This window comes from Mesocricetus auratus, unplaced genomic scaffold (genome assembly GCF_017639785.1).
Source record: "Mesocricetus auratus isolate SY011 unplaced genomic scaffold, BCM_Maur_2.0 Super-Scaffold_100025, whole genome shotgun sequence".
NCBI lineage: Eukaryota > Metazoa > Chordata > Mammalia > Rodentia > Cricetidae > Mesocricetus > Mesocricetus auratus.
Window position 1 is genome coordinate 22,158,194 of NW_024429206.1, and position 25,987 is coordinate 22,184,180.

A 25,987-nucleotide genomic window follows, 5' to 3' on the forward strand; every position below is an offset into this window, starting at 1 on the left:
TAATTTATTAACCTGAAAAATCTAACTAAAAGTCAAACACACAACACTCTTTTCAAACTCCTAATGTTCTCTACAGCAACATTGAGGAGGAGAGGTGTGGAGCAGGATGGCCCTGTGGATGCCATCAGGATTCCTGTGTGACTTGTGCTGAAGGCACACAGCTCGTTATCAGTGGTCTGCTTGTGGGAGAACACCTAGGAGCAGTATCATTAGTGCCCCCACATGCTCATAATGCAGGGACCAGTGCAGAATAGACCTGGCTTTAAGGGACAGAAAGTGAAGCTCCCAGGCCCACAATATTTAGGTCTATTAAACTTTGCAGAAAAATGCTGTGAACAAGGGGGAAAGCATGGGCTTATTCCTCACAAAATTTAAAACAAACAAACAAAACCTCAGTGAGTTGGGGTCATAGTTCATTCAGAAAACCAAAGCAAGTGAACAGAGTTATAGCGCCAGTATTCCTGCAGGGAAATGGAAGAGTCTGCAAACTCTCAAGTCAACTAGTCTTCGTTGCGAGCGTAAGGACTTGAGTTCATTCCCCAAACCAGCATAATGACATGCACTTGCAACCCCACCAACACTAGGGAGGTAGAGACAGGCTGATGGCTGAGGTTTGCTGACTAGATCAACCTGGAGAATCCCAGGTAAGGGAAGAGACCCTGTATCCAAAAAACAAGTAGGATGGGCACTAAGAAAATGGCTGGTTGTGTAAAAGTGATTGCTGTATAAGAATGAGGACCTTAGTTTGAATCCCCAGCACCTACATAAAAAAAAAACTGGTAATCACTGTGGTCCTAGCACTGGAAGTTGGAGCTAGATGGGTTGCACAGAGACCATCTTTCAAGGCAGTAAGGTAAAAAATGATAGAAGATCCTCAAGTCTTGCTCTTACCTCTATAGATGTGCACATTTACACAAACACACACACACGCGCGCGCACACACACACACTCTCTCTCTGTAACAAGGAGGGAAAAGTCAGAATGTACTACATGAGTTTTTGAAGAATATTATCGTGACACTGTCTCTGGAAAGAAAAGATTCCATGTTGGCAAAATTATAAAATACAGCTGGGAAAAGGGCTGTGCATGCCAGAGGCATACAGACAAAAATCTTTTTATTATAGGGCTTGAGTTTGGAATGTGAATGTGCACTTGGAAATGGGAAAGATAATTTGTTTTCATCATGAAATCTATCTTGTTCTTCTTAGTATATAAAGTAACATATTTCATTATGACATTTTCAAGCACATACATCATCATACTTTGTTCTTATTTACCCTCTATTCTTGTTTGATTTATATTACTATGATAAAACACTATGACCAAAAGAAACTTAGGGGATGAAGGGTTTATTTAGGCTAGCACTTCAGATCACAGCCCATCAAGGGTTGGGGCAGGAAGTCAAGAAAGAACTAAAAACAGAAACTGTGAAAGAATGTTATGTGCTGGCTTGCACAGACCTGTATCTAGCTAGCTTTTTATGCAGCCCAGGATGGCCTTCCTAGGGAATGGTGCTGCTCACAGTGGGCTGGGCCCTCTTATATCAATTACCAACCAAAACAATCCCTATAGACTTGCTCACAGGCTGACCAACCTTATTCAGGCAAGCCCTCAGTTTAGGCTCCATTCTCAGGTGACCCTAGGCTATGTCAAGTCTACAGTTAAAGCTAATTAGGACACTCCTAATATCTCCTCTCATCTACATTGCTGGTCCATCTGCAACCCCAACAGATGTTGACTTTTGCTTTTGTGTCATTCCATTACCCTTCATCTTTTCCTTTTCTCTTTTGTAGGTGATCTCTTATCTCAACTGCTTGTTTTCTGAAGGTCAGCAAGGTGATGCTGTATTCCAGTGTAGTTCTGACACTGAGTCATGCCAAGCCCACCCAGTCACTGAGTCATCTGCCTACAGTACAATGAAGATTTCAACTGAAATTCCAGTAACTGTTTTTCAGCTTAAACATGAGGACAAAGACCTCTGATTCCTCTTTAGTGCATATTACACTCTTCCTTTCTTAAAGCACTGAGATGTGGGCTGGAGAAATGGCTCCATGAATGTAAGTGCATCCTTTCCAAGTCTGATAGGACAGAACCCATATAAAAGCCAGGCACAGCAGAGCACATATAATGCCCGTGGTCCTAAAGGGAGATTCGAGGCAGAGATAGCAGAATCCCTACAAGCAACAGTGAATGAACAAGAGGCCCTATCTCAAACAATGTGGAAGGCAAAGATTGATACCCTAGGTTGTCCTCTGACCTCCTCACACACAATGGCATGTGCATGCCCACATTCTTACACATAAATACATACAAGCATACAGGCGCATTGTATGTCATCAATCAACACTCACATGCCAAGACAGCTGAGCAAGGAAAACTACATCTCTGCCTTATGTGTTTGTATCATATTTTACAACACATGTAGAAGACTCTTGCATTCTGGGACATGGGTGTGTTCCATCACTTAGGAACCCACACAGTCAATGTGCTGCTGGTAGGGCTTCCTTTTATGGAACTCAGGAGCAAGGATAGGATACAGCATAGTCCAAAGGAGAAGATTTTTTAAAAAATGCCCAGGGGAAGCAATAGCTGTTGAAATGTTTGTGGTGGTGGAACCTGCATAGACAGATGGAGTTTAGGGCCAAGAGAGTGGGGAGGTGGGGCAGAGGAGCAGGAAAGCGCCAGGCACAGGAGGAGACCATCACCAAGAGATTGCATTTAGTCGCATCAGCAGCTCTCCAACTTGATCAGCTTACAGAGCACCCAAAATGCATGATGCTGTCTGCAAAACAAGAAGCTATTTCTGGAGCCTTCCTCAATAATGAAATATTAATCCCACTTAAGAAAGGAGAAGAATCTACGTCTGAGTATAGGATGAAATGGAATCAGTACTTTAAATTCACTAATGTTTATATATATATATGTATGCATGCATATATATATAATTTTAGTGAATAAAAGATACAATTCATGATTTTTATAGAATATTCTGGCCCAGGTTATATACAGGGCCAGGGTTTGTTGGCAGCATGGTTGTTTTTAGCCTTAGTCCATGAATGATTAGGTAGCAAGACAGCACTCCACTGAAAACAGTTGAAAAGAGAACAAAGTGAATTTTAAACTAGTCTCTTCATTTCCACATGGGACCTGAATATAAAGTAACTAATACTCAAGTTGTTAATAATAACAATAATAATAATAATGAAAGTAAAACAAAGTAAAGTGTGGAGAACAAAATCTTTTACTTTTTGCTCTTACGAATGACTTGAACTTCAGATTTTGTTTTGGAGTTTCATAACCCCATGTACTCAGAACACACACACACACAGAGCAGAGCTCCCTAAGCTGAGAAACCTGGGAGACATCTCAATGGAGAGGGGCATAAAGGACCCACAGACCCTCTGTCGGGTGGAGAAAAACATTCCCTCACATTGGGAACCTTCACTATTGACTATTATCACATAGAATGATAAATGGCCTTCCAATACTTCATAATGACAAACCGAACCTTGATTTTAGATGGAGAGGCTTGAAAGCCCTGAACTTGGCATCATAAAAAAAAGGTAGTTTCAACTTTCATAAGAGGCACGAAAGAGCTGTATGTGGTCTCTGATCCTAGTACCTCGGATCAAGTTATCAAGGATAATTTTATTTTAAAATATACAGAACAAGCAGGGCATAGCTGCACATGGCTTTAATCCCAGCACTCAGGAGGCAGAGGCAGGCAGGTAGATTTCTGGTCTACACACTGAGCTCCCTAACAGCCAGAGCTACATATTGTGACTCAAAAGAAGAGAATAAAAATAATAAAAAATATAAACGACAACCACCCCCCAAACAAAAATTAAATAGAACCCAAGAACTAATAAACATCATCTTTATCCTCTGGTGTCAAAGACTAATTAAACAGAAATCTAAGACAACTGGGCAATTCTCATTTAAAAAAATATCACTAAAGGAAAAGACAGAAGTATGAAAGATAAAGGCAACAGAAATAACTGCACATGATTCACAGTAAGTAGAGCTAATGTTTCAAGGAGAAATGGAATCTCAAAAAAGAGCCAACAATTTCGAATAGGAAGGAAACAATTTCCTTTTTCACTCCAGGGCTAACACACAGTGGATACGAAATAGCATCTCGGGTTAGAAAAAAGTACTCAGAATAATGAGAAGAACACACCCGAAGGACGTGGGAGCCTGCTTACATATTCTTAACACTGACCAAATCTGTGATAATACGAACAGGAACATTATTAAACACAGTAATGAATTCAACACTGTTGGGAAAAGATATGGATTCATAAATTCATACTGACAAGAAGAATTTTTAAAAGGGGGACATCACACTATTTGAGTTGTAAACTCCTACAAAGGAATTGGAATCGAAATAAAGCAAGGTAGCACTGGAATGTACTCCCAGCAACTGGGAGCTGAAGGCAGGAGGATCAGGAATTCAAGGTCATCTTCTACTAAACTGTGAGTTCAGGCTGGACCAGGCTACCTGAGACCCCGCAGCAACAACACAAAGAATGCTGAAATAGGTGAAAGGGGAGAACCAGAGAGAAGATATTGGAAGGTGAGGGAGACAAGATTGTGTGTTCTCATATTCAGAACTTAGATTTAAACATGTAGAACACAAACACACACACACACACACACACACACTCAAACAGAGTAAATAAATGTCATGGAGTGTACAAACTTTTAAATAACAGATACAAGTTAAAATGCAATACTATTCCTGAATTAGATGAAAAATATTATGACAAAATGCCAGAAAACTGAATTCAGCACTATGTGAAAGAGAGAATGTATCACCATCAATTGGTGTTTAACCAAGAATTGCAGATTGATTTAACATTAGAAAATCAATCCTTGCAGTCTCCATAACAGACTATAGCAAAGTCTAAATATTACCTCAATAAGAATTCATGATAAAAACCAAACCTTAGTAAAACAGAAACAGAAATGACCATCCTTATTCAGATAAAAGACACCTACACACAAAACAATAAAAAGTACTGAATTGCCCTTAACAGGAGACACTCAAGATACTTTGGAACCCTGCCCTCATCAAAGCAATCATTTCTGTCGAATGCTGTGGGTATATCAAGATGAAGATCTACAAAACTAAAGACTAGAAAAGAAGAAATACAACTTTTACTACATACATACACACATAGGTTTTTATATGAACAGGCACAAATATATACATGAAGCTTAGAACAACTTACTAGAATTAGGGTTTGGTACAGATGTTAGAGTCACAATGTTAAAAACATCTGATCTGAGAAAGGAGATAAGAGAGGGCTCAACAGTTAAAAGTTTTGCTATTCTTAATGAGGATCTCAGTTTGGTTTATAGCACCCACATGGAGTGGTTTACAACTGCCTGTAACTCCAGCTCCAGGGGATCTGACAGTTTCTTCTATTCCCTGTGAACACCCAGGAATAGATATACAAACGAACAGTAAAATGAATCTGTACAAAATGCTACTTGTATGATCTAATACATTTCTACAATGAATTATAGAACACATCAATTCTGTATCATTAGTATGCATTAACATAAAATTCACACTGATGTCTATTGGTGCCATGAAATATACTTACAACACTCAATCATTGCTAAAAGTGTTTCCATCACTCCACACTGGGCCTTTGTACCCATCCCATAATAACATCCCATTTCCTCTCTTATCAGCCTCTGACAAAACACTCTCTTCTATCTCTGTGGCTTTAACAACTTGGGACACTGGAGGTGAATGTTACTACACAGGATTTGAGTTGCAAGACCATTTCTCTTATGATAATGTCCTCAAGAATCATCAGAGAAAAGCCAAGGCACACACCCTTTCCTTTCACTGGCTGCATAGATACACTTACCACACTCCAAGCATATTGATAGACAGCAGTGTCCTGGATCCTTTGATCACTGCTACATACAGGTTAGAGTCTGTTTGCAATTCTTTTGGTATAGGCCTCAAAATGAAATTTTCTATCAGCATATTTTTTAATGCCAATTATGGGCTTGGAGAAAGGTGTCAGTAGGCAAGGCACTTGCTGAGCAAGCATGAAGACAGGAGTTCAGACTTCCAGAAGCTTATTAAAGCTAGACCAAGTACTGTGCACATATAATCCTAAAGTGGAACATAGAAACGGAAAAAAAAAAAAGCCCAGAAGCCTGAAGCCTAGGAAGTCTAATTTTAACACAGTAGTGAGCAACAAGCCTTATATGTATGCACACATTCATATATGTGGGGCGTCACTCTACGCATGGAAAGACAGGAACCCATGGTAATCTGCTCTCTGCTTCCACATGTGAGTCCTTCTTGAGGTTTGGTGACAAGCGTCTACCTGTGGAGCTATCTTGCTGGCCTGAAGGCCTTAGAGAAGGTGGAAGGTGAGGCCTGCTGCCCGGTGTAGTCTTCTGACCTCCACACATCCTCTGCATACTTGCATGACTCCCACACAGATGTTCACACAGAATAAACACACACAGGATGCATACACGTAAACACAAACACAAAATTGTATTTACACTAACACAAAAAATCACCTAAAAATCTAACAGATATATACAAATCTGTAGCCAAGACACAGAAGAAATCATAAAATGTTAACGGAGAACAACAACAAAAGAAAACCATAAAATACTTGATAGAAAAATGTCAACATATTGGAGGCCACATAAAGATATCAGTTTCTTCTAAATTTTGAAATAGGTCATGCAAATCTAGTGATCTCCCCCCCCCCCAAGCTGCCAGCTTCCACGATGGTGTTCAATCAAAGGCCTAAAGTGTGCTAAGTTATCAGTAGCCGAATTGTCTACGCTTCAAAAGAGAGAGGCGGCCTCTACCTGGATAGAGTTACTATGTCAAGAGTTTTTAAAGGCTGTGATCCATCTAGATGACTTGTGCTTACTTTTAACAGCTAAGTTTAGTGTTTCCCAACAGCTCAAAGACAGAGAGAAGGATCAAAGCATTATTCCCTTTTAGTGAAAATGTATCACTCTTTATATGATCCAAGTGGTCCTGATTACATGTACTGAGGATGCAGAAACAGAGAGCCAAGAAGCACATCAACCGTATCGAGTGCTGCCAGTACTTAAGCGACATCACGGCTCCCTACCCCTCAGTCACTTGTGAATTCTTTCAGAAAGATGGGAAACATGAGATGTTGATTAACTGAGCATTTATGGACAGACTCCTGTGATATGCAGTAAGATAAAAACACATTCGCTTTACTACAGGGAATGGGATTGGCTGCTGCTGGATTTCATTTTTAAAGGCAATTTATACATGCTGGCCAGTAGTGCCCAATTTCATAAAGGCTAACCCAAGGTTCTTTTTACTTTTTGCATTGTATTTGTGTGCATGCTTGCATGTGTACCGGCCTGTGTATAAGGGGTATGATTGCACATGGGTGTGTGTGCATATGGAGACCCAAGGTTGGTGTGTTGGTGTGTGTGTGTGTGTGTGTGTGTGGTTAATACAGACTCAAAACTGGTCAAAGTGCTGAGAATAAGTGACCTTAGCAGGGTATCCATGTTACCGGTCCGCACAGGAATCAGGGAACAGTGGGAAGGGTTACAGTGGAAAGAATGTTAGAGCCCAATGGGAGTGTTATGAAATGTGTCTTCTGGACGCAGCATGGCACTGCATTCATGAAGTCTCTGCAGCTGTGGTTAACCTGCCTAAGACCAAGCCAGTCACCATTCCATCAAGACCCTCCCTGAGGATCTATCATTAACACACACACACACACACACACACACACACACACACACACACACACACACACAAAGAAAGAAAAAATGAAAAAAGAAAGAAAATTGTTGGACCTAAAAAAGGTTCAGATGCAAGGTCCAGTGTATCCACCTGAGCCTGGCTAGAGTTTGGCGACCTGTAACCTCCACGGGGTGTGTGTGTGTGTGTGTGTGTGTGTGTGTGTGTGTGTGTGTGTGCGTGTGTGTGTGTGTGTGTGTGACTCGGCCAGACCTGATTTAAGATTGCCCCCGTCTAGCTACCTGCCATCATGGTGGAGTGTTATTGGCCCTTACTCCTCACGTCACCTTACCCTATTCTATGATTCCCATCCCCTACCTCAGCCCTACATCAGTTCATACCTGTTGGAATAAATTGAGATCCTGTTTCAACAGATCCCCCCCCCTGTAACTAGTAGGGGGGAGGGAGAAGGGTCTGAGTCCTTGACACCATCCTGCTCAGCCCCCGAAGAGATGGGCTGGACCAGCCCTTCCCGGCTCTACCTGCAAGGGGTAGGGTGGGGGTCTAAAGGCCTGGGAAGGTGGCCCAGCTGGGAGAAACAAGCTGCTTCATAGTCAGCTTCCAGTTTTCAACCAGTTACCTCGAACCTGAATGGGGCCCTGGTATAAGGGGCTGTGATGAGGAACCGGAGGGACTTCATGCCAGCCAGTCTCCACATTTATCATTCATTAAACCCAGAAAACATGGCCCCAGAAACAACATGGCTTAAAGCTATTTTTCCGAGCTGAATCATCCAATCCTTACATCTAATCAACCTTCAGAGGTCCCAGAATGGCACCAAAGCTCCCATGTGTTAGCACGCATTGACTCAACCAGCCCACCCTCCAAAACCTGGCTGTGGAGGGCTGGCTTGAGGCTCTAATTAAAAAAAATGTTAGCATAGTTGTTTTCAATTTTTTAAAAACAAAGTTGCACTTTTGTACTCAGAGACCTCTTGCTTTAATTTATGCGAAACTTAAAACATTTTGTTAGCCCTGAGTTAGACCATCTGTGCAAGAAATAAAAAATGCCTAAGGGTAAAATAGGAAAGGAGCATGATGCCGAGTATATGCCAGGCAGCAGGCAGCCCCGCTGGGTTGCAACCACTGCTGTGACCTTTACTGCTTCAGAGAGGAAAGGTAATTTTCATACATCTCTGTTTGAGGGAAAAAAATACCATGTCTCTCTCCTTCTCTTTTCTCTTTTAATAAAACGTTGGCCGAGCAAACGCTTCATGCACAACACAAGTCAGTTTTGGAGACACCTAATGGGAAGATGTGAAGATGGCCTAAGGGGAAGAGGCAGGTGTGGGTGGGCTCGGGCCTACAATCTGAACACTAGGGAGGAGGAGCTAGGAAGAGCTCTATGAGTTCCAGGCTGCCTTAGGTGAATTCTAAGTTCGAGGTCAGCCTGGGGTACAGGGAAATTATGCCTGAAGGAAACTAAACAAAAACAAAAATTAGGAATAAGAAAGAGGGGCTGGAGAGATGGCTCAACAGGTTAAGAGTATTGACTGTTCTTCCAGAGGACCATGGGTTCAATTCCAGGCACCCACATGGTGGTTCACTACTGTCTCTAACCCCAGTTCTAGGGTATATGATACTCGCACACAGATATAGATGACGGTAAAACACCAATGTACACAAAATTAAAATTAAAATAATTTCTAAAAATAATAAAAAGAGCGAGGCAGTGGCGGAGCACACCTTTAACCCCAGCACTCGGGAGGCAAAGGCAGGCAGATCTCTGTGAGCTTGAGACCAACCTGGTCTACAAGAGCTAGTTCCAGGACAGGGTCCAAAGCTATACAGGGAAACCCTGTCTGGAAAAACAAAAAATAAAACAACAATAATAATAGTAAAGAGATAGGCTTATGTAGCAGGCTAAATGAGATTAATTTAATTAATCAAATGCTAGAAAGTGGTAATAGATAAAATAGTTGAGTAGATACTCAAACGTCTGGCAGGGCACAAAGGATAATGACATTTGGCAAGTTTCATGGCTTAACCATATTTAATATAAAAATGTTTTCTGGAGGCGGGCATGGTGGTACATCTATGCAATCCCAGCCCTGGGGAGGCTGAGGTAGAAAGATCAGGAGTTAGTTCCAAGTCATCCGGGGCTTCCCAGTGAGACTCTTCCTAAAATGAATGAATGAGGAGGGAGGGGAGGGAGGAAGGGAAGGAGGAATCATCTATACCTGCTGCAAAACTTGAGGATCTGAGTTTGTCCCCCAGGATCTACGTGGTAGAAGGAGAGAGATGGCTCCTACATCTTGTTCTCTGACTTCTGAACTCAATCCATGGCATGTGCCAAATAAGTAAATAAGTAAGCAATTGAATAAATGAATAAACATGAATTTTAAAAACAAGAGGGAGGAAAGGCGAATGCTTTATACACCGTTAGAATCAAAAAACAGTATTAGTGCTGCATAAAAGACACAACCCAGCAAAACCAACAAGAGGGAACAAAATCCAAACTGGGTTGAGAGATACATAGGAACAGGAAATGCACTTGGCTTTAATTCTTCTTCTTCTTTTTTCAAGTCTTTGGTGAACGGGGTTTTGTGGTGCATATGTTTTTAAACCAGGACTCAGGAGGCAGAAGGAAAGAAGATCTTCGTGAGTTCAAGGGCAGCATGGGCTACACAGTGACTTTTCTGACAGCCAAGGTCATATAGGAGGACTTTGTTTCCAAAACAAAAACACATGAAAGAAAGGAGGACAAGGAATCAGTCACTTAATTCACTTAAATTCTGAGACTGGACAGGGGTGGTTTTGTGTAAACAAAAGTTTTACCATTCAGTTGGGGAGAATTAAAGCCTTTCCAATAAGGGTTTTATTAGGTGAGGGAGGTGAAAAGATTTTAATTCCTTGTCATAAACAGCAGTTGTATAGTTATCTGACAGAGAAGACTAAATTCTGGTGTTTTTCTTATGTCACCCAAAGTAGAATAAGAACCAGCAGACAGGACTGAAGAGGGAAGGGAGGGGCAGAAGCAGGAGAGGAGTGACACCGGAGACAGACCTGTGGCCTCCAATGGCATAAACAGTACACCAGTATTCCCACATGACGTAGATTACATTTGTCTGGATGCTGTTTGAGGCTGAGGATTGGTGCGTTGCTTCCTACTTCAAAATCTCATCCCAAAACACAACTGGGATTTACACGTTAGTGAGTTAGTATAAAGTAGAAATGTCTTGCCTGGCTCCTATAATGTGCTCATAGCAACTACACTTGCCTGCTTTAGAGGATTTCCTGCACCTTGTCAATCTTGGAAAAACAAAATGGCGTCTGTACCCGCTGGTCTGCCATTCTAGACCAAAATGTCTAAAGGATAAGGGCTACATCAAACTTGTAGAGCATTTTTCCAACAACATTCTAGCAGACTCCGTGAAGACTCAAACCTTAAGCATCCAGAAGGGAATCCCTACATCCTACCCTACCCTTCCCCCAGACTCTCAGCATCTGGAGGCCAGCAGTCCCTCTTTGAATTGCAGGTGTGTTTAAACAGCACTCCTCCCTGAATCAAATCTTTTTTACAGAGAGCAATATTACTCTAGAAAAAAAGGTGGCTTTCTTCTTAGGAATGGTGAATTAACATTACAAAGGCCTGACCTTCCTCGAATTATATCCCCCCAAGGAGCCTGAGAATGTTCTCTGAGTTTGTTCATATTGCATTTCTTTCTTTTGATTACTTTTGGGATTTATTAAAGAATTCATGCTTCTGCCCCCCCCCCCAGTTTCTGTTCAGGAGCCCCAAGGGGGGTCAAGGGGGGTAGGGACGAAGGGAAGAAGAAAGACCCCAATGAGAGCGAATGAGAGTCATATCAAAGACAAAACACTTTTGTTTACCAAAGAAAAAGTTAAAAAAATAAAAACTTCAAAAATGCAGTATGTACTTTTTACAGGATCTGTTGTCCAGAACACACACACACACACACACACACACACACACACACACACACACACACACACACACAGATTGAGAGAGAGAGAGAGAGAGAGAGAGAGAGAGAGAGAGAGAGAGAGAGAGAGAGAGAGTGCACAAGTGAGCAATCTATGGTATACGGGAATAAAAATAAAAACTGTAAGAGACACATTTTAGGTATGGTATGAAGTTAGCTTTCAAATGAAGCCAGATATGAAGTGTTGAGGCAATGAATATCATCAAAAAACTCAAAATGATTGGTGGTATTTTCCCCATTATTTACTCTTAATCTACTACTGTGGCCTAATTTAAAAAAAAAATGTTTTTAGCCATTCTGGGGAACAGATTTAGGCCTTCTAGAAAATGCTCCAATCACATGACCAGACCTTTCCTAGGGAATTCTAGGCAGGTGCTCTATCACTGAGTCACACCCACAAAACCTCACTGGGAAATATTTCACATTTATGGGGGTGGGGTAGTGGTGGAGGGAAAGAAAGTGTGTGTGAGCACGTGTCACTGGAGTCCCCAAGAGGAGGCAATTTCAGCACTAAGCTAACTCTCCAGTCCCTTCGCCATGGAATTCAAGGCAGGTGCTTTGTCATTGAGCTAGGTCCCCAGATATTCGCCGGAGGGCTCTAGGCAGGCCCTCTAGTGCTAAACTATATCTCTAACATCTTATGTCGAAATGAAAATAAAGAGACTAGGTGTATTGTAGGCACGGATGCTAGTGAGATGTTCTGGGGAAGAGAAAATTGCATCACAAAGCAGATCTCAGGACAGTGTGATGCCTTCCTGGACCTCATGTCAAGATCCTGTCTCAAAAATTGGGGGGGGGGGAGAAACCTGGGACGGGGATAAGCAGTAATAAAATGTTTGCCTTGCAAGTGTTAGGACCAGAATTCAGCCAAGCCACCCTCCCCCAAACCTAACTGAATGCCTAGTAGCTGTGGGGAAAGCCAATAATCCCAGCCTCAGAAGGTTGAGACTAGCCATAGAGGCAAACTCTGGGTTTGACTGAGAGAACACACCTCAATGAGTGTAGAATGTCGGACATCCTCCACACGCATGTACACACAAATGATTTTTAAAAAAGGAAGCAAGCACACACATGCCTACTACACATATACACATGAACAATGGGAAAAAATAAACAGGCGTTTCTGGAAACATCTAAGGAATATGTCACGGGCTGGGTGGAGCAAAGTTCCCAGGTTTTGTCTTGTAGTTGATTCATTACTTCTCCCCTCAAGACTCCAAGGGCATGGCTGTGATTTACCTATCTCTTCCATATGGCAAGCAAGCTACAAAAGCCCCAGAGAAACCACATGACAAAGGTGTTATTAAACATCACTTTACAACCTGGGAAAAATCAGACTCAAAGAGGTAAAAACTTTCACCATCAGATGCGCCTGACATCAAAGCCACGGCCACGCCGAGCCCAGCTGTTTCTCATTAGGACTCCATCTCCACCAGGACCAGTCCCTTGTCAGCTATGTCTTGGTGAGATTCCAGGGCCAGGCCACACGCTAGCTCCGGCAACCTCTGTGAACGTTTACAACACCCAGCCATCTTCTCATACCACGCTCACCTTTCTGATGACAGCACTCAGTAATTCTCTGGTTCCCAAACAGTGATCCCGTTACTGTAAGCCATAGTGCCATTCGTGTGTTTGGGGTCACACTTTCCCAGATATGCATGAACACAGACACAGTGATGCGCTTCAGACTTCTCATGAAAATTTCCTGGAATGGACTTTTCCATTCAACCCTTGAAGTGGTAGGAAGGTAGGGGAGAAGGCAACAGGAGGGGCTACTCGACAACTGTACAGATGATCATGCTCACAAAGGATAAAGGATGAGGAGAGCATGGTAATGTACACTCAGCAACTCCAGCAAGAGGACCTAAGGTTCAAGACCCTCCTCTTGGACATAGGGAGTCTGAGGCCAGCCTGGGTTACACAAGGTCCTTTCTCAAAAGGTAAAACAATGCCACCAAGATGCCTCGTTGCATAGAGGCACCTGCCTTGCTGCTAGGCCTGACGACCTCAGTTCAACCCCTAGAACCCACATGGTGCAGAGAGAACTGACCTCTACAAGTTGTTCTCTAACATCCAAAGCAGTGGCAAGAATGAGCATGAAGAAATGAATCTGATTCAAAACAAAAGCAGAGAGCGGGCTACAGTAAGCACTGGAATCTACCTGGGACAGCGGGGAGACAGTGGCGAAGTTCACCTAGATGCGGCCTGCTCCGAGTCACATGGAAGAGAAGATGCAAGAGAGAGAGGGAAAGTTCTGGAGGAGACACAGGCGTACACCCTGGATGCCAAGAAAAACAACCCAGGAGAAGAAAAACTAAGCAAGTCTAGCGATGAAACCAAGCAGCAACGGGCAAGGAAGTACCAGGGCTCTGATCATATACTGGTTTCCTCCTCTCTGCTGTCAACCATTCCACCATCACCAAGACCTTGACTCTGAACAGCGCAGACCTAACTGGAGTTCCTACTCATTGATGAACAACAGGTGTGGCCCGGGACTGTCTGACCAGGAGAAGCTTGCACACAGAAGTGCACGTGCATGTATGCACACGCCTCTAATGGCAAATGCCAGCACTGTTTCTCCACGACTTCACCACACAGGGAAGGGGACGAGATGACACCTTTGTGTTTTGTAACGACGTCAGCACAATTTGACCTTCTTGTAACTGAAAACAAAATTTTAAAATTATTTTTAAGTATGTGTATGTGAGCACACATGAGTGTGGTGCCAATGGATGTCAGAGATGTCCGCTCCCCTGGAGCTGGAGTTCCGGGCTGTTGTGAGACACCAGGTGTGGGTGCTGGGAACGGAACCTGGGCCCTCTGCAAGAGCAGTGCATGCTCTTAGATGCTGAGCCGTCTCTCAGCCCCTCCACCTCTCACAGCTAAAACAAGCACCAAAGAAGGCAGGCTGTCCTCACTCAGGATGTACTAGGGACCACAAGAGGAAGCCATGATCTAAGAAAGCTGCTGACAGACTGGTTCTCTGCATGAGGAGGGCGGGTTCCTGAGAACAACCTCTGAGACAGGCAGAGGATGCAGGAAGCTCAGACACAGAAGGAAGGAGGGATGGGTTGGGCAGGCCAGAACCAGTGGGCTCTGGCCACGTTAAAGGAGCAAAGGTCACCCCAGGAAACCACAGCCGCTTGCTGGGCCTGTCAAAAGGCCTTAGGAAGGAAGCTGGGGCAGACAGCGGTGAAATCCCCTCTGCTCAGGAGGCCTGCTGGAGACAAAATGAAACACGATCCTGTTGGAGCGGCCCCTGGGTAACATTTTCACTCCTGAGTTCCATTTTCAGTTTAGGTTGAGATTTTTTAAGAAGACAGCAAGCAGCACTGGAGTCCCAGGTGACAAGATCTGCTCCGATTTAGTCTTTGAATGTTGCAAATTAAATTCCCTCATCAGGCCTCTAATCACTCTTACCAGATGGGGCTTGTGCTCAATTTTGGATCCACAGGAAATTTAATGGTTATTGTTTCTGTTTAAATAGGAGATTATTGCATTTTAATAAGTTCTCTTTGGGACTTGCAGCAACAATAGAGCACTATGAATTACTGTAGATGGCTGTTACTGCATGCTGGGGAAAAATCAAGTTACTAAGTGTGACAAGTTGCTTTCTCTTCCCTTCCAGCAATCGCTCCGAGTGTATTTACCACCAAATTAAGTATGTGCCGAGGGGATAATATTTTTATCCTGCCGAGGGGGAGAAGGAGCTTGTCTGTGGATTTTCATTAAAATGACACATCTGTTCAGCAATTTCACAAAGTAATTCTGCTGAAAGTTTTATCAGCTAATTTTAATTATTCACTCCAGTGGGTTGAATACAGGATTCATCATGTTGAATTAATACATTTGACGGGAATTTCACAAAGGAGGGGGGGAGAAAAAGCAATCAACAAATTGAATTGTCATGCAATATGGATTAAATTGAGATTCTTTAATTAGGATAAGCCTGAGATTTGGTATTTTGAAGGTATTAGAAAGCTTAGCAATACACTGGTAAAGATTAAGAGAATGCAATTAAATATTACACTTTGGACACTGGCGGGATGACATGTGAGTCAGAGCCCTCTTTTACACGGGACGGTTAATAGTGTCAGTTTCTGGGACTGCTCGCTGTTGGAACTACTGTCAACGAGAGACAGCTGCTGTTTGTTTGCCAAGCAGGCGTGGAAAGGTAGCCATGTTTTAAAAGAATGGGAGTGGACTCCCTTTAAACCACAATCACATCATTGTGAATGCGAGTATGATCACATACTCAGAAAATGCAAAGTTTGACTTCAGCTCTGTAGTCACTACACATACAGATTTGAGAAATGCAAAAGTTTCACTCGGTCACTTAAGAGGCAGAGATACCCTATAAGATGTGGAGAACAAGCTAGACCCTGCTCAGCCGAGGTACATGGTGTCTAGGAACTCCATCTAAATGATGGAGGGATTGGACCTGATGGGCCTTTGTCACATTACTGACATTTGACAATAAAAAGGAGGTGACTGAACGCAGATTATTTTATGATAGAAGTACTTGTGGAGACCAGGAGTCAACTTACTGCAGAGAACACAAACTAGACATATTTATTCAACAGGTTCCTGATCCCAGATGTCTATGTGGCCTTAGGAGATGGGGACAATTGTTTCCTTTCTGTTGCTAAGGTAAAACAGCCTGACGAAGGGCAACTTAGGAAAGGAAAGTGTTTATGTGGCTTACACTTCCAGGACACACTGCATCTTAGAAGGAATCAGGGAAGGAACTCCAAAAAGTACTTGACACAGAATCCATGAAGGCATGTTGCTTGCTACCTAACTTGCAGGCTTAAGGTCAGCAAACTTCCTTATATAGCCCAGGACAATCTGCCAAGGGAATGGTGTTGCCTACAGTGGACTGTATTCATGTTGATTAATGACAAGGCAATGCTCCACTGACATGCCCAAAAGCCAATCAAAATCTGGGCAATCCATCAGTTGAGACTCTCAGATGACTCTTCACAGTCTCAAATCAGATAAAGCTAACACAACAACAATGAAATCATTTTATTGGGGGGACATTTTAAGCTATTTGATTCAGAGAAGTTAAAAACTACTTTTCAATCTTGCACTTGAGAAGAAAAGACACACATAAATGGTACTGCCTTTTTTTTGGTTAGTAAAAGGAAAACAACACCAGTATAAAATTCAATTGCTAGTTAATAAGGCCATGCTTTTAACTAGCAATTGAGCTTTTAAAAATCTTCTAGCATTAATTCAATAAGTATTTATATTCCACACACTACTCTGGATATGGGAAGAAAAGAATGAACTCAGCATTGACCCTGCTTTGATATGAATATATATATATATACTAGTCTGGGTTGATGACAAAGAACATAAAAATGTGTCAAAGACAGGTATGAAGGTGCCTAGTAATAATCCCAACACTTAATGATGAAGGCAGCAGAGTGCTGGGAACCAAATTCAGATCCTCCATGAGAGTGGAGGGAATTCTTAACTGGTAAGCCTTGCCTTCTGCTATCACACCAGACATTCCTTACAACTATTATTAAAGGCAGTTAATTAAGAGTGATGGCAGTAGAAACTCAAATACACATGAAGAAATAAACAGTGCCAAGGCAATTAAGTAGGCAATTATGGACTTCCTTTTGTCTTCTCTTTAAAAAAATATTTTAAAAGGCAATTGCTTCAAACAGTAATCATAGATTTGTGGTGTGCCAGGAGAGAAATAAAGATACAAAATAGTAATATGAAGAAAGAGAATGTGGATAAAAGAAATAATGCAAGAGTTAAAGGGTAACAAAAACAGGAAGTATGTGCTTATCTTATGTTTACAAAATCACTAGAATACTTTTATGTTCTCTATATTCTCATTTATTCTTTAAGGGGGTGCTTGTGTCACAAAATGCATGAGGAGGTCAGAGGACAAGTTGACTGAATTGGTTCTCTCCTTCTACCATGTGAGTCCATGGAATCAAATTCAGGTTGATAAATTTGGCAACAAGTACCTTTACTCGATAAGTCATTTTATCAACCCTAAATCCTTGTGTTTAAACAAAGGCATAGGGAGACTTGTGATGTACAGATGTAATGTATACAATACTGATAACATGGCAGAGGGGGGCATAAAGCTGTAAAAAGACACCTATTATAAGAACCTAAGTTAGCATTGCTAAGGCGGACCACCCTGAATGCATACAACCTCATCTTAACTAAGTTAGTATTAAAGTAAAATAGATTATACTAATGTCTAATGCATGTTGCAAACCCTATCAGCAGGACACAGTATCTAAAAACGCGGTGAAACATATTAAAGAAGTTAAAATGACAAACTAAAAAACTATTCTATACAAAACAACAAGACAAAGACTAATAACAAAACAAACCCAAAATTTAAAAAGCAAAACAAGTCATCAATCCATTCATACAGATGATAATATTTAGTATGTTACCAACTCCAAAAGGAAGAGAATGTTGGGTTGCATTAAGATTAAAAACACAACAAAATAAACAACAAAACAATAAAAAACAAACTATAAGTGACACACTTTTGATGAAAATCTATAAGGAAAATTAAAGTAAAATAATTGAGAAGGATGTAAACAAGGCTTGTGAGCTGGTTTACTGGGTAAAGTGTTGGCCTCACAAGAGTTAGGACCAATTAAAGACCAAGTGTCTGTGGTAGACCACTTGAGACCTCAGTTCAAGGTAGGTGGGGACAGTGGAGGCTGGGGCTGAGCCAAGCACACTACATAAACCAATGAACTCAGGATTCAAGGAGAAACACTAGAGAAAGATTGAGGAAATCATCCAGTGTCAACTCCTGGCCTCTACAGACACAAACATCTACACATAAACATGCAAAAGTATACACACATGTGTGCATTCCAAACACACATACATGCAAAAAAGAGAAAGATGTAAATAAGGAAAAAAAAGCTGGGTGAGTATATTAGGAGCCAACAGCCGTAAAATCAAAATATACTAAAGACAAAGAGGGCCACTTTATAATATAATAAGAGTCAAGCAGTCAGGGAGATGCAACAATTATGCTCATATAGGAATCTAAACTCACAGTCCCAAAATACACAGAGAAAATCCAAACAGCACACAAAGATGAAATTAACATTTTTGTAATATGTAATTGGTGACTTCATTATGACACTGAATATAGAACAAATAAAAGGTCCAGACTGTGGAGAATCCCTAAGCAACTTAGTCAAATGAACTGACGTGACCCTTTGGAGTACTATGGTAGAAATGAACTCCCTTTTCATCATGAGACATAGGTCAACTGCTACTATGCCATGGCGTATCAACAAACCAAAACAGACGGGCATCACAGGTTTTTCCCCAATATTTCTCATTAAATTATAAACTAACAGCAACAGGTAATTTGGGAAATTCACAAATACTTTGAAATGAAGAGTTATAATTGTTGAATGAGTCAAAGAACAAATCACATGACAATTTTTTCAAAGTATTGAAAAATATTATACAAGGTACAGCTAAAATCAGAGAATGGTGAAAAGGGAAGGGATGCTAATGGAACCCTTGTGCAGTGGTGCTAATGTTGCATGAGGGACTATAGTGATGGTTACACAATTGTAAATATACAAAAAAAAAGTCAAGAAAGAGCACATACACTGCTAGGATTATTTCTATAGCCTAATTGTAAGAGGTCTCTCTAGTTCTACTTGCCAACATTAAAATTATACAAAGTAATTATTTCTGCTTTTTTAAACATACCATAAACTGTCTTGAATGTATTAAAGGGGTCTTTAGTCAGCCGCCTAGTTTGCCTTCCAGTCTCAAGATAATTTATTAATCAAAATGAGAGATTTCATGCAGAATTTTGGAAACCTTAATGGCAGTAAATCTTTAAGGAAACCACACTCACCCCAATACCTTTTTCCATGGTGCTGGGATCTGGACTCATGGCTTCATGGATGCTAGGTATCTGCTTGACACTGAGTAATAATCTCAGCCCTGCCGCAATACCTATGTACTTTGGGAATCTCTTTCCATTGTCCACCACTCTCTGAAAATTTCAAATTCATCTCAGCACAACTTCTCCTCAGAGATCTGGGCGGGGTCCTTGCTCTCACACCTTCAACACTGAACAAAACCACAGGGGCCCCACATCCTCATCACAGGGCAGAAAACTGATGGTACAGCTTCAAAAATAAAACAAAGTAATGAATAGCGTACAATGCTTAGTGCCCAACTCTGGGGCAGGCTTTTTACTAAGCATTATTACGAAGAAATGAAAAGTGGTGTCCCTTTAAGGCAACAATCAGAAAGCAGGGTGAATGGACCGTATCATCCTTTAGCCGAACCAAGCTAACCCGCTCTACTTCCTTTGTGGGAGGAGGTAGGTGATTTAAAAGTAGCTTGAATACAGCAGAAAGAATGTTAAGAAAATGATTCTGCAACATGCAGCTCCCCCAAAGAACTGGGGAAGCCTCTACAAGACGCACTTACCTTCTGAAACCAGAGGATGATCATCCAGGGCAGCAGATTACCTTTTAATGCGGGGCACGCACATTCACTGTGGTGTCACAGGTGATCAGACATTTACATGTAAAATTGTAAAAGTGGGTTGCTTTGACTAGTCCTACTCAAGTTTATTAGAATATTTCTACTTCTGGCATTTAGAGCTTTCTACGCAATGTGCAGAGGTCTGAATTGGATTTTTAATACTGTCTGCCCACTATAAGGCTTTGATAGACACTTTAATCATGCCTTGCAACTGTAAAACCCAGCACTATGACAAATACAGGTCATAAACAAAATTGAGAAAAGAAATTACATGAACATGGCCATGTTACATTGGTAAAAAATAAGAAGAAAAGAAAGCAGAAAAAGATATAATAGGATCATTTTATCAGTGAAATAACTTAAAAGTATCATAATCTTACCTAACTGAATTGCGTGTTTGCTGCCTAGTCTTATGTCAACTTGACACAAGCTAGAGTTCTACAGTTATCTGAAAGAAGGAAATCTCAATTGAGAAAATTCCTCCATAATATCGAGTTATAGAGCATTTTCTTAACTAGTGATTGATGGGGGACGGCTCAGCCCATTGTAAGTGGTACCATCCCTGGGCTAGTGGTCTTAGCTTCTGTAAGAAAGCAGGCTGGGCAAGTCATGAGATGCAAGCCAATAAGCAGCACCACTCCATGGCCTCTGCATCAGTCCAACTGCAGCAAGAGACCTCAACATTTTGGAGATGCCAGTACCATGAGATGACCAACAAGGACAGCAGCAAGGAGTGGAGCTGACCTGAGCCTATGAAACAAGCAGGGTGTGCTAAAGACAGCAGAGTCAGATAAATGACCCAAGTCTGTTAGAGGAGCCTAGAAGATGGAGTGAATCTCAGATACTGGCCAATAAGTACTTACACAGCTGGAGTTTGGTTTCCGCTTTGATTTGATCATGACTGTTCCCTGCTGAAGAAAGAATGTATTTAACTTATTTTTGATTTTACAGGAGCCCATAGTTGAGAGACTTTGAACTTTTAAAGAGATTTTGGAACTTTACAATGACTTTAGATTTTCAAAAGAGACTGCATTCTTCGATGTTTGAATATTTAAAGACTGTGGGACTTATTAAATTTGGAATGTTTATATCATAATGTTGATATTCATGTGTGATCTTGAGGATGGCTTAGCATTGATATGTTTGTGTGTAAAATTAACAAGAAGGCGGTTGTCCTGGCTAGGTTTATGTCAACTTGACACAAGATAGAGTCATCTGAAAAGAGGGGCCCTCAATTGAGAACGTACCTCCATAAGATTCAGCTGTAGAACATTTTGTTAATTAGGGATTGATGTGGGAGAGCCCAGCCGATTGTGGGTGGTTACATCACTGGGCTAGTAATCCTGTACTCTATGAGAAAGCAGGCTGAGCAAGCCACAAGGAGCAAGCCAGTAAACTACACTCCTCCATGGCCTCTGTATCAGCTCCTGCCTCCAGGTTTCTGCCTGGGTGAACTCCTGTCCTGACTTCCTTCAGTGATGAAGAAGGATGTGGAAGTGTGAGCTAAATAAACCCTTTCCTACCCAACAGCAACAGAAACACTAACAAAGAAAGCTTGAGTGGGGATCAATGTGTCTAACGCTTTAGAGTTTGTCCTCTACAAGCAACATTGCCAATTAGTAAGGAATCATTTATAAGGAGGTTGTAGACTAAGAATGTTTGTATAAAGGCATACTTCTCTTTCTGCGTGTCTTCCATTTCTCTGACTCTTTCAGTCTCTTTTGTTGTTTTCTGAGCCAGGCTCACCTCAAGTAGACTACTGAGCCTCCTACCTTCACCTCCTGAGTGCTGTGATTACAGGAGGACACTACCACACTCACTTTTATGTAATGCTGGGGATGAACTCCAGGACACTAGGTATGATATGCAAGCACTCTACCAATTGAGATACAACACCCTTAACCCCAAGACCAACATCTCTCTGACCACATGCACATCAGGCATTTCATTGGGTCCTGGCATCCAAAGTACCAGAATGAGTATGGCTTTGTCTATGAACAAGCTCAGAGGTCATAGGATGAGTTCAGTTCTTCTTTAGACAACATAGCTACTCAAGGAAGATGCTACAGCATAGAACATTTTAAGATTAGCTTTTAGAAAAATATCCAGCCCTGAAATAATCTAGTATTTTCAAGGTGATTTCCTAAATTGACTTTTAAAACTAACCTCACTGAAAAAGAACACAGGGCTCCATCTTGTCTCTTCCTCCCCAGCACGGGGAGTATAAACACATGCTGCACATATGGCATTTAACATGTATCCTCCGCATCCAAACTTAAGTGCTCATGCTCATAAGACCAGCACCTTGTCAACTATCATCTCCATAGTCCAACTTTTTAAACAAACAAGAAAAAACACAAAACTAAACTAAACACAGACCCTTCGAATTAACCTACTGCAAGAACTGCTTCTCAGATGGCATTACACATTGCCTAAGTTTTTCTATACATCACAAATGAATATGAAGTTCATGGTTAAATAAGGATGATGTATTAACAATGCAAAACAATAAAGACGATTTCCAGGCACAGAAAGAGCACCATGAAGCAGAGGTAAGAACATCCAAGAACATCACGAACCAACTTTGAAATAGATAATAGTATTCCACTGAACCCTGCCTCTGTCCTGTCCCCCATGTACTTTCTAACTCAGCTGCAAACTGCCTGGAGTAAGGACTAGGACTGCACTATCTCTGAATACATCTCAGAGCATGGTGCCTTGTCTGTCAGCAGCTTAACAACAACAAAAGACTAGCAATTCTCCATGCTACCTGGCAGGTCAGAAAACAAGAGGTGGAGACTGCCTCTGCACAGCCACAAGCTAACAATGGTTTGTTTCTACATTTTTATTCTTTGTTTTTGAGGCAGAGTTTCATCTATCCCAAGCTTCCCCAGAAGTCCTACATAGTGAAAGGTGACCCTGAACTCCTGGTCTGCTTGCCTGAAAATCCAGCATGCAACCTGTTTGATTTGGTGCTGAGACTGACCAACAATTCTACCAACTAAGCTCTATCCATACTCCTGAGTTTTATATTTTCAATGAGTAGAAAAATTACCATAATGTTAATACTCTGTGATAAGGGAAATTGCTTCAAACTTTTGCACTTCATGGAATTTCACTGGAACACCGCATTTGTGTCTGTGCAATGTCTGCTCTACCATTGTAATAGAACAGCTGTGGATGTAAAGGCAAGAATACTCAACCTGTGATTGATGGAGAATGACTTCTAACCTTGTAATAGAGAAGTAACTGCGGTTGCAGTATCGTTAGTCAACTGCAGGAATCTTAGTTACATCAAAGGAAGTGGGATGCTATTTTCATGTTGAATTTGGTCTAATGTTTGCTATCAGTTTCTATTTAAATGTCAAAACAAATGTTATGATAAAAGCTAGTCTAGGTGGGAGGAGGGGCCATTTACTTCTGTGAAGTCAGAGTTCTTGAAAGCAACAGAGGGCCACAGGGCCAGCTGTGTTTAGACAACTTGGCACAAGTATGGATAATTTGCCATGAACCAAGATGGCTAGCACTGGATATCCGGCATATATGAGTCAGCACGAAATGGCTGACGTAGGAAGCTCAAGAAACCAAAGTAAGCAATGGCACAATCTGGCCTACAATTATTTCTGGAAGAAGGCCAGTCTTATGGGGGTTCTATACACATATGGTCTTGAGGTCAGAGCCTTTGCCTGCCAGACTGTAAGGAGAACTCTGTGTGCCCATGTGAGGCCTGTGTGCCATCCTACATATGTGCTCAAGTGTGGCCAGAATGTGTCAGCATGTGTCTAAGTGCTTGGCATATCTGTCTATGTGCTGGTGATTAAAGTGTGTCTTACCTGTCCACGACTTCTTTAATTCTCTTCAACCTCCTGGCTTCCCCAAGCCGCCTCAGTTCCTGGCATCGGAGCCCGGACCTCACAGTTGTAAACCCCTCTCCCCACCGCTGCTCCCAGGCTTGGCTAGCACATAAAGAACTTTTCCACACCATATATCTCATCTTTATTGGAGAAAGCATGGCGACAGTTTTGTGCATTATATAACATGTTGTTCTGGCTAATTAGTTGACTAGCAATTAAAAATAAAAATCATGGCATAGGGCCACTTGTCAATTTCATCCTGTCATCAACGTGCATAATGTTCATTGTATCTTAAGAGTAAAAAAAAAAAAAAGAAAAAAGAAAGAAAAGAAGAAGGCATCACCAGCAAGGAGAGAGCTTATTCCCTCATTTGGTATAATTAATTCTGACAATTTGCCCATCACACGGTGTCTGTCTCCAGAAGGGGAAAAACACTACTTTGTGTTCCTGGGATCACAAGTCTAATTGAGCGGAAAACAAATCTGTTTTAAAAAACAAGAAAAAGAGACAAGTTATAGTTTTTACTCTGTTAAAAATAATAGAAAATGAAGAACAAAATGACAAGAAAAAATGGTGGGAAACACAGGGCTATGAAATTTAACTTCTTTCCCATAAATGTATTTTCCACAAAAAGTTGAGACTATAGTTTCCTGTGGCAGGGACTGCAGGTGAGCTCTGGAGAACGAGAATGCCTGGAAAGATGCTGTGAGCACAAAGGCAGACTGGAAATTGACGGGAGCTCCGGAGGGTGTGGGGTTAGCATGCTGCAGGGCCACACCCTGAATGATTTGAACCACCATTAGTCCTCAGTTAAAGACAGCAACTTCCTGTTCTTCTCTGTGTGACCTGGCATCACTCTGACACTAGGTAAATATTTCATAGTGTACGAAGAGAGCCCAACTTCCAACCAGATCAAAGGGCTAGGAATGCACCTGAGACCTGAGTCTTTACTGCTTTGCTAAGGAACAGGACATATCCACCAATGTGTCTGAAAAGTATGACACTTTTTAGGATTTATTATTTTTAATTTGTGTGTGTGTGTGTGTGTGTGTGTGTGTGTGTGTGTGTGTACTTCACTATAGGTGACCATGGATGCTAGAGGCTTTGGATTACCAGCTGAAGCTACAGGTGCTAAGAACTAACCCTGGTATATCTGCAAGAACATGGTATTTGGGCAAACCTGTCAATGTTTCTGAGCCATATTCATGTGTGTATCTAGAATAAGCCCCCTTTGTCCCCATTGAGAGAGCCCTTTCTTGCTGAGCCATACTGCCATGCCTCCCAGAACTTGTCTTTCTTTAGAGAAAGGGACTGTCTAGATGATGGTGGTCAAGCTACCTATTAGGAGGGCATGGGCCCTTGTGCAGAGGACACACTTCTGCTCCTTCCTATTCCGTCAAAGAGTGAAGAAAGCAAGGCACCATGCTGTAATTTCAACTGACAAAAAGCATCGGTACTGTCACACACTTTGTGAATTAAGTAATGATTTAATTAGTACCAGTCTGGATGGTCATATAATGTTGTAATTAGAAGGTTGAGACAAAAATAATTGGTGGAGGTGGGGCTGGGACTTGGTGGGAAATTATCATAATGAATGAAAACAGGAAGTGGTTGGTAATGCATGCCTCGGTGGCTGATTGGAGACCCCTAAGCCAGGGACCCTGGCTTACTCAATAGTACTTTCAGCTGCATGCCTGGGCCCCGACAAATGAGATTTTCTGCTTTTTAAGAACTGTATTATAAAGAGACTCAATCAAGAGGCTCTGTATCCTTTGAGTTCTAAAGCCAAGGGTTAGGGAGCACACCCAGCTTCTCCACAGTGAGAAGCAAACACTCTGTAGTGGGAAGGAGAGGAAAACGCCCCTTGCTGACATC

General features: G+C 41.7%; 1 protein-coding gene and 1 long non-coding RNA gene across 5 annotated transcripts in view; one reads left to right on the plus strand and one right to left on the minus strand.

Moving 5' to 3' along the window:
- Auts2 (activator of transcription and developmental regulator AUTS2) overlaps nucleotides 1–25,987 on the minus strand; it is a 1,041,919-nt gene that overhangs the window by 469,443 nt on the left and 546,489 nt on the right. The window lies entirely within an intron of this gene.
- LOC121134034 lies at nucleotides 14,883–15,490 on the plus strand. Its single transcript, XR_005871041.1, has 2 exons — nucleotides 14,883–14,995; nucleotides 15,361–15,490. It is a non-coding gene; the product is annotated as an uncharacterized LOC121134034 (long non-coding RNA).